Below are 8,228 nucleotides of genomic sequence, written 5' to 3'. Positions count from 1 at the left end.
CTTCACTCCCAGACCCACTTTCTAGATGGTACATGAACAGTCCTCACCCCGCAACAGTTTCTTATCAGCGTACTTGAGTCTGCGAGGCATCCCAGAGTTTTAAGGTTGGGAGCTCGCGCGTCTTTACCGAGCAGTACTTTCAGGCCCCGCCCCTGGGCCCGTGCTCTCTCCACTGCGCATGTCACGTTTGTGCTCCCCTCCCCCACTGAGCAACGGGCCGAGAGGCGGCGGCGGTGTAGGGGGCGGAGAGCGAGGAGCGCGGCGGGACGGGGCCCGGGCGGCGCGTACTCTGGGCGGTGGGATTCTCCCGGCGTCGGCGGTGGTAGCCGCTGCCGCTATCGTACCAGGTTTCTGCGAGGTGAGTCTGGACGCAGGGCCGCTAACCCATTGAGGCACGGGAGGCAACTGTGGGGCCTAGCGAGGGCCGGGAAGCCGCGGCCTTGCTTAACAAAGAGTCGGAGGAGCCTCCGGGCACCGGCGGCCCTGGGGGCCGAGGAGGGATGGGAGTGTGGGGCTGAGACCTCGAGGAATCCTTCCGAACCACGTCGCTCGGCAGCCCCTCTCACGGCTTCTGCTTCTCTCGCAACTCTTATCGAGGCCCAGTTCGCGGCTTTCCGGAGGCGGCGCTTGCACGGCTAGGGAAGGGATTTGCAGGATGCATGGTTCCGAGGTAGGGATAGCCAACGGGAGAATTCTGACCAAGGTAGGCAGCATTTGAGAGATGCAAGACTCCAAATTGGGGTAACCCGATAGGCAAAAGTTGCCAAATCGGAAAGCTGGAAGACAAAGTCGATGATCTTTGTGCAGCCTTTGAGTAGATCAGTGATTAGCATCCCTATCATCACCTAAACTTTTTTGCAGGCCTATGAGAGCATATCTGCTGTGAGTGAATAGTTTGTATGGAGTTGCAAGCCTATGCACCAATAATACAAAGGAAAACTATCGTACTAGTCGAGAATTTTAGGGATCATAGCCTCCTTATCACCTTAGGGAAGGATTTTCCCTTTTGCCCCCACTCTTTTAGCTTGTCAGTCAGTTTTCTCTGGCTTTCTTATGTATTCTTTGCTGTAAATGATAGGTTTCTATCCTCTCCCCCCATATACACACGCAGAAGTTCTGAATGGCATGGACTATGTCTTAATTCACTTTAACTTTCCAGAGCTGAGCCTAGTTCTGGCATGTGAGTGTTTCGTACAAAAATTAATTTTTAGCCTTTCAGTGGTGGCAAAAAAATGCATGCTGTATTTTTCTGTACCTGGAAGGGGCATTATGTAGTCTAATCTATAATTCATTAGTTGAAATATTTTTATCGGTGACTACTGTGTGTCTGTTTCTTAGCTCTCTTCTAGGTGCTAGGGATAGGTTTGTGGTCCTTGCCGTCATGAAACTTACTTGTTAGTGGAGGAAAGAGAGGCATTAAGCAAATAGATAAATTATACTGTATTAGAAGATCATTAGTGCCTTAAAGGTATAAAGTTGGAAAAGGTGTTGGGGAGATGTTGTGGCAATTTGAAATAGAGTGGTCAGGAAATCTCTAGTAAGACAGCCTGATATTTCAGCAAAGACTGGGAGAAGGTGAGGGAGTGAGTGAACCATGCGAGTGTCTGGGGTAAGGAATGTTCTAGGCAGAGGGAACAGCAAGTGGAAAAGGCCTTGAAGAGGACAATGCCTGGCCTGTTGGAATAACAGTAAGGAGACCAATGTGCTTGGAGCACTGGGAGCAAAGGAAGGAGTTGTAGGAGATAAGGGGAGGGAGGAAGGGGCTGGGCAGAACAGCCAGGGCCTTTTAGGCTATTGTGAAGCTTTTACTTTGACTCTGAGTCATATGGGGACCATTGGGAGGTTTTGAGCAGAGGAATGATAAGATCTGACTTAGATGTAATAATTTAGCAGAATTCATAGAAGAATGCAGTTGTTTATATTTGACTTTTTTATCAAATTGATTTTCTTACATTCAGGTCTTAGTTTCTTTAAGCTAACAGAGAGGAAAGGGTTGCTTCCTAAATAAACATAACCAAGCAATTATTTATATTTGGCTTTAAAAGAAAGTGATGGAATACTTAGGTTTTATGTACAGATTCTATTTTAAGAACTGACCATGTATAGTATGTGAGATGTTCACAAGGCAGGTTATTTAGGTAGAGTAGGTGCTAATCAGCTGTCCTTAGAACTCTTTCTCCCACCCCCAAAATCATAAGTGATAAAGTAATGTGATTTATATAGTCAGTTGATTTTAGCCCACTATTTTTAAAGTCGTTTAGATCATATCTGATTTCCCACCACTTCCCAAACCGTAAACTCTAGCCAAATTGTCTTCCTCAGGTTCCATGATTATTCTCTCTTCCTAGCTTTTGCTAGTTCTATCTTTACCCCCTAGAGTGGTTACTTCTTTCCACTTCTCTCCCCAACTTGCATTTTTCCATGCCTAGCCCAGGTTGTAGCTCTCTTATGAAGTCTACCCCCACTTTTGCTCTTAGTGATCTCTGACGTCTTCAGTGTAGTGTGGCACTTAGGTATGGAATCGTTGAGTTGAAAGAGAACCAAGAGATCCAGCTCGACACTGTTTACCAGTGGAGAAACTGATTCTTGAACAAATAATAATAATAGACATAATGGCAACTAACATGTATTGAACACTTACTAAGTGCTAGGCTTTGTTTTAAGTGTATTTTTGTGTGTTAATTCAATTTTTTACACCAACCCTGTGAGGTACGTGATATTCTCACCATTTTACTGAGAGGAAACTGAGACTCAGAGAAGTTAAGTAACTTCCTTGAGGTTCACGTCAAGTTAGTGGCAGAGCTAGAGTTTGAACAAAGCCTGGCTCCATATTCTGTGTACTTCTCTATGTTGTTATGATTTTTTTTAACCTGCATCACAGCATTTTAGTGGCTAGAACCATACTAAGTAGCACTTGATTTTATCCTACCTTAAATTTTTTTCCTCAGCCAAATTGTAAATCTCCTTGCATCTCCTGTATATTGAATAAACATGAATATGAATATCTATTCTGGAAGACATACTGTGGGAGATAATAAATGAACAAGCCCATTTCTTCACCCACGAAGCCTGTAATACGGAGTTGGAGAGAGAAACAAGAACACCAGTAAACCGCTTGTCATTGAGTCAGTTGTGATTCATGGCGCCCCACGTGTGGTGTTTTAAGATAAGACTTTAGTAGGTAGATACAGTGAGAAATTTTGTGGGAAGGGAATCCATATAAAGGGGTTTCTTTGGAAAACGGTATATGTGGGGAGATTCTGGGAGATATGAATGAAAAAGTAGTTTGTTGGCATAGGGGAGAATCTCATGCCAGCCTCATTGGAAATGCAGAGAGCTGTTGAAGGGAATGTGTTAAGATTTTGGGCCAGGATCTGGAAGAAGAGCGTTCTTGCTGAGCATCTGATTGCCTGCCTCTCTTTGGATGAGACGTTCCCTAGTTACATGGTGTTAACACACATGACGCATGATGATGCTCTGCAAAAGAAGGTTGAAATTAATTTTTTCTCTTCGCTGTTTTTCGCTGACTCAGTATTATTTCACCATTTTATGCTTTAGCACATAGAGTTGCTTCTCAGATTATGGAATATTTGCTGGTCGTAGATGCAGCCTCTGTATATACTTTACCTTGATTTTTCCAATAGAATACAGTAGAGTTGGGGAGTCAGTTCCCCATCAAATGTTAAGTATCAGGCTTTTCATAGAGGCCTTACCTGACTGTCTGTCTGTGATAGCTTACCTCCTAGCCTGGTTGCTTTATTTCATTGCAGTTTTACTACCGAAAATACACATATATATTTTTTTCTGTCCTGGACTGTGAGCTCCTTGAGAGCTGTATCCTCAGCACCTAAAATAGGCAGTCAGTATATTTTTAATTAGTGCTAATTTTGTTGTACATAGAGTCACTGTTAGTCGGAACCGATTCCATGGCACCTAACAAACTACTAGTGGTGTGTAGGCTGGATACCATCAGAGAGACTTGGTAGGCAATTATTGGCAGTAGCGGAGGTGGAAGATGGAAGAAGTAGAGGTGGGAATGAGGGAGAGCGTGCATGAGAGGTGTCTCCCGTAGTACTTGTCGCATCACCAAAACCAAACTAGTTACAGTTGAGTTGAATCTGACTCATGGTGGCCCTGTGTGAGTCAGAGTAGAAGTGTGCCCCCTAGGGTTTTCAGTGGCTGATTTTTCAGAAGTAGATCTTCAGGCCTTTCTTCCAAGGTACCTCTGGGTAGACTTGAACTGCCCACCTTCTGGTTAACAGCAAGTGCATTAAATGTTTGCACCACCTATGGACTCTGGGCACATAACGGAAGGTGGTTATTGGTTAGTTTAACACAATGTATGTTACTGCTAAGACCCGATTTAGGTTGTTCTCAGTAAAGCAAATGGTAATTATTAAAATTTTGTTTATGATTCTATTATACAGCTCATTCTTTTCAAATTAGATGTTATTTTAAAAAAGCAGCCTTTTAGAAGAAAAAAGTGTAGTTGAATTTTTACAAGTATGTTTGTGTTTCAGAGTAAGGACTGAGGCCTAGTCAACACCATTGCTCCCTGATAAACTGGAAATAATAAAAATCTTAAAATACACGTGCACATAGAATTCTAATTGTTTAATTTTCATGTTGTTATTTTAATGAACTCTGTAGAGTCAACCTTGGGAGCCATGTAGTGATTTCCATATATATTGAAACGAATGGGTGTTTTCATCTCTATCATCAGTTTGGAGCCCTGGTGTCACAGTGGTTAAGAGCTTGGCTGCTAACCAGAAGGTCATCAGTTTGAGTCCACCAGCCACTCCTTGGAAATTCTATGGAGCAGTTTTTCTCTATAGGGTTGCTATGAGTCAGAATCAACTTGATGGCAGCGGCTTTGGTTTTTTTGTTAATCATCAATTTGAGAAATGTTTATGGAGGCAGAGGAGAAGTTTCAGAAGCTCTTTGATGTGAGTTTGCTAGCTTGGTGGGAAGGATGTTCAAGGCATATTGTTATAACCTGAGAGAAGGGATAAAGGGAGCTTTGAGCAGACCCACAAATAGCAGGACTATAGTTAATTTTTTAGTATCCTCATCATATTTTGATTTCCTTAGTAACTAGTCTGACCTGACCTGTTGCCCTCACGACCCAGTAGGACAGTAGAACTGCCTCAGGGTTTCTAAAGAGCGGCTAGTGGATTCCACCTGCCATCCTTTTGGTTAGCAGCCAAACTCGTAACCACTGAGCCACCAGTGCTCCTGTTAACTGGTAGAAGTCTCTTTTCTCCAAGCAGTGTTTGCTTAGAGAACGTGAATTAATTTTAATAGCCTAAGCAGAGGAGAGTTGTTTTTTTTTTTTTTAACGTCATGAAACCAAATTGAAATTAGGTCAGCCAGAAGTAGATCACCAGACCTTTCTTCTGAGGTGCCTCTGGATGGACTTGAATCTCTAACCTTTCCGTTAGCAGCTGAGTACATTAACCGTTTGCACTGCCCAGTGAGATATATAGAAAGCACAATTGTTTGGCCTTGCTAGAGACAATAAATGAGGTGTAATGGGCAGTGTGTTCTAGATCCAGCAGTGAAAGACTTGGGGGCCCTAAAGTTTTCTCAGTTGTGTTTTTTTAGTTGACCCAAATCTCTGAAGAGTAAAGGAAAAGGTATTATAGTATATATTCCTTTTGCATCTTGCTGAGTCTGAAAGTCATTAAGCAGCTCTCACTTGCCCTACATCACACTGCCTATCTGTGTCACAGTTTGAATTTTTAAAGCCAAGTGTTCGATTCTTTTGTAATTTGAGCCCTCTGATTATTTGTTGTTGTTAAGTGCCATCGAGTTGATTCCTACTCATAACAAACCTGTGTACAACAGAACGAAACACTGCCTGGTCCTGTGCCATCCTCACAATCCTTGTTACACTTGAGCCCATTATTGCAGCCACTGTGTCATTCCATCTTGTTGAGGGTCTTCCCCCTCTTTTTCGCTTACCATCTACTTTACCAAGCATGATATCCTTCTCCAGGGACTGATCTCTCCTGATAACATGTCCAAAGTATGTAAGATGTAGTCTCGCCATCCGTGACTTCTAAGGAGCATTCTGGTTGTACTTCTTCCAAGACAGTTTTGTTCGTTCTGTTAGCAGTCCATGGTATATTCAGTATTCTTCACCAACACCATAATTCAAAGGCTTCAATTCTAATTCATCATCCAGCTTTCACGTGCATATGAGGTAATTGTAAACACCATAGATTGGGTCAGGCACACCTTCCTTGGTCTTCAAGGTGACATCTTTGCTTTTAAACACTTTAAAGAGGTCTTTTTGCAGCAGATTTGCCAAATGCAGCATTTGATTTCTTGACTGCTACTTCCATGGGTGTTGATTGTGAATCCAAGTAAAATGAAATCCTTGACAACATCAATCTTTTCTGTGTTTATCATGATGTTTCTTATTGGTCCAGTTGTGAGGATTTTTGTTTTATATTGTGGTATAATCCATATTGAAGGCTGTGGTCTTTGATCTTCATCAGTAAGTGCTTCAAGTCCTCTTCACTTTCAGTAAGAAAGATGTTTACATATGTTTTATTGACTGTGCAGAGGCACTCGACTGTGTGGATTATAACAAATTATGGATAACATTGCGAGGAATGGGAATTCCAGAACACTTATTGTGCTCACGAGGAACCTGTCCATAGATGAAGAGGCAGCCTTTTGAACAGAGCAAGGGGATACTGCATGGTTTAAAGTCAGGAAAGGTGTGCGTCAGGGTTGTATCGTTTCACCATACCTGTTCAATCTGTATGCTGAGCAAATAATCCGAGAAGCTGGACTATGTGAAGAAGAAATGTGGCATCAAGACTGGAGGAAGACTCATTAACAACCTGTGTTATGCAGATGACACAACCTTGCTTGCTTGAAGTGAGAAGGACTTGAAGCACTTTGATTATTTAGTAGGACTGATTCATCTGTTGTTGTTGTTAGTTTCCATCACGTCTCTGACTCATAGTGACCCCGTGTACAACAGAATGAAACATTGCCTGGTCCACCATCTTCACAGCCATTGGTATGCTCGAGTCCATTGTTGCAACAGCTATATCAGGTAATATTCAATTGTGATCCATAGGGATTTTATTGGCCAGTTTTTGGAAGTAGATTGCCAGGCCTTTCTTTCTAGTCTGTCTTAGTCTGGAAACACCACTGAAACCTGTCTACCATGGTGACCCTGCTAGTATTTGAAATATTGGTGGCATAGCTTCCAGCATCGTAGCAATACCCAAGCTACCACAGTATGACAAACTGACAGACAGGTAGTAGTCTATCTCTATGCCCCATCCTTTTCTCCTTCCCTCCAGTCAAGAAGGAAGAGTTATTTACTTTTCTTGTTAAAGGTTTTGATCTTGTCTCTTTGGGTCACTTCAAGGACATCGTTCCTGTGGACTTTCTGTCCCCCCACCCGGTTCAGTTTTTCTCTCTGTTGGCTTTAGCTTATAAACGTGTTTAAATTTCTTTCTTAAAAAACAAAATTTCTGTGTTAATGCCTGCACACTGTACTCCTTTTCACCTAGTCTTTACCCTCTACTTCCTACTTACTAGTCACTCCTCAACCCTGCAGGATAGTGTCTGCCCTCCTGCTCCACTGAGACTGCTTTCCCTGATGACTCCTAGTGTACAACTAACAGAGGCTTTTCAGTTCTCGTTCTTCCCTGACTTCTCTCTCTCCTTTTACTTTTATGGTGGTAAACTATAAATGATTAAAAATTTGTCATTTTAAATGTGCAGTTCAGTGGCATTATATTCTCCATGTTCTGCTACCATCACCGCTATTTCCAAAGGATTTTCATCATTCCAAACAGAAACTCAGTACCCCTTAGGCAGTAACTCCCCACTCCCCCAGCCCCAAGTAGCCACTAATAACCTTTTTTCTCTATGCATTTGCCTCTTCCAGATATTTCACATAAGTGGAATTATATAATATTTATCCTTTTGTGTCCGACTTGTTTCACTCACATATTTTCAAGGTTCATCCATGTTGTAGTATGTGTCAGAACTTCTCTTTATGGCTGAATAATATTCCATAGTATATATATGCCACATTTGTTTATCCCTTCATCTGTTAATGGACACTTGGGTTGATGCCACTTTTGGTTGTTGTGAATAATGCTGCAACGAGCATTAGTGTACTAGTATTTGTTTGAATCCCTGCTTCCATACAGTAATCTTATAATAACTTTCCTTGCTTCCAGTTTTTCCTGCTC

At 42.3% G+C, this 8,228-nt stretch overlaps 1 protein-coding gene across 1 annotated transcript in view; it reads left to right on the top strand.

The window, feature by feature from the left end:
• The first annotated feature begins 214 nt into the window (after nt 1-214).
• The window catches only part of DDX42 (DEAD-box helicase 42), a 38,710-nt gene continuing 30,696 nt past the window's right edge, over nt 215-8,228 (top strand). The window contains exon 1 of the mRNA XM_004374221.2: nt 215-358. The gene's annotated coding sequence lies outside the window, so the exon portion shown is untranslated. The remainder of the gene's footprint in view (nt 359-8,228) is intronic.

Source organism: Trichechus manatus, unplaced genomic scaffold, assembly GCF_000243295.1.
Source record: "Trichechus manatus latirostris isolate Lorelei unplaced genomic scaffold, TriManLat1.0 scaffold00028, whole genome shotgun sequence".
NCBI classification, from domain to species: Eukaryota; Metazoa; Chordata; class Mammalia; order Sirenia; family Trichechidae; genus Trichechus; species Trichechus manatus.
This window is presented reverse-complemented; position numbering and strand designations above follow the sequence as displayed.